The 1,235-nt window shown below is 49.2% G+C and overlaps 1 non-coding gene across 1 annotated transcript; it reads right to left on the reverse strand.

Moving 5' to 3' along the window:
- Positions 1-689: 689 nt before the first annotated feature.
- LOC116097254 lies at positions 690-795 on the reverse strand. Its single transcript, XR_004121301.1, has one exon. It is a non-coding gene; the product is annotated as a U6 spliceosomal RNA (small nuclear RNA).
- Positions 796-1,235: the final 440 nt, after the last annotated feature.

Raw genomic sequence — 1,235 nt, forward strand, 5'->3', positions numbered from 1 at the left:
GGGTATGGGGAGTAGAGAAGCCCAAGTATCCCAGAGTATCCCACATTGTCCTTGAACTGGAAATGCAGCTGGGATGATCCTGAACAGAGCCTCTAGCCTAGAGGCTAGGCACTTTAGACTAAAGGCCCTATACTAAACAAGAACATTGGCATGCCCGGTTTCCATGGTGCTGGGGACGGAACTATGGGCTTTGTGCATGGTGGGCAAGCACTCCACTAACTGAGCCACAAGTCTTCCACAAAGGTCTTTGGGCATCCCACCGTGGGTCAAGGAACCTGCCAGGTGGACAAGGTCAAGGTGGCAAGCAAGCTCTCTGCTTTTTTGTTTTTTTGTTTGTTTGTTTGTGGAAGAAGGCAACCTGCCAATCTTGGGAGGGGGATATGTTAAATAAATAAGTCAAGAGCTTTGGGCACTGTGTGTCACAGGCCTATCATCTCCTCAGATCTTGGGAAGCTGGGGCAGGAGGAGGATGAATTCAAGACCAGCCTGGGTTATATAGTGAGATCTTCCTTAATAGAGAACAAAAGAACAGGGAGACAGGCTGTTTTGAGAGATCAATGTTAAGGAGGCAATTTTGGATGCAGGCGTGTGCATATGTGTATGCTTGTATGCATCCAGATGGATGGAGGTCAGAGGTTACTCTTCAAGTGTCTGTCAATCACTCTCCCCTCATATTGCTCTTCTCCCTCCCGACCCCGGAATGCTTCAAGAGAATTTGAGGGTCATCCTTGTCCAGGGGCCATGCTAAGTCTTCTCCTTATCACTCCAATTGTAGTGTGCTGCTGAAACTAGCACCACCTTATTTTTTGGCCCAAGGTTTGTACTGGCTGGTTTTGTGTGTCAACTTGACACAGGCTGGAGTTATCACAGAGAAGGGAGTTTCAGTTGGGGAAGATCCAGCTGTGCGGCATTTTCTCAATTAGTGATCAAGGTGGGAAGGCCCCTTGTGGGTGGTGCCATCCCTGGGCTGGAAGTCTTGGGTTCTATAAGAGAGCAGGCTGAGCAAGCCAGGGGAAGCAAGCCAGTAAGGAACATCTCTCCATGGCCTCTGCATCAGCTCGGGCTTCCTGACCTGCTTGAGTTCCAGTCCTGACTTCCTTTGGTGATCAACAGCAGTGTGGAAGTGTAAGCTCAATAAACCCTTTCCTCCCCAACTTGCTTCTTGGTCATGATGTTTGTGCAGGAATACAAACCCTGACTAAGACAGGGTTGGTTGCTCACTGAGCCTGGAGTTC

This window comes from Mastomys coucha, unplaced genomic scaffold, assembly GCF_008632895.1.
Source record: "Mastomys coucha isolate ucsf_1 unplaced genomic scaffold, UCSF_Mcou_1 pScaffold18, whole genome shotgun sequence".
Taxonomy (NCBI): Eukaryota; Metazoa; Chordata; class Mammalia; order Rodentia; family Muridae; genus Mastomys; species Mastomys coucha.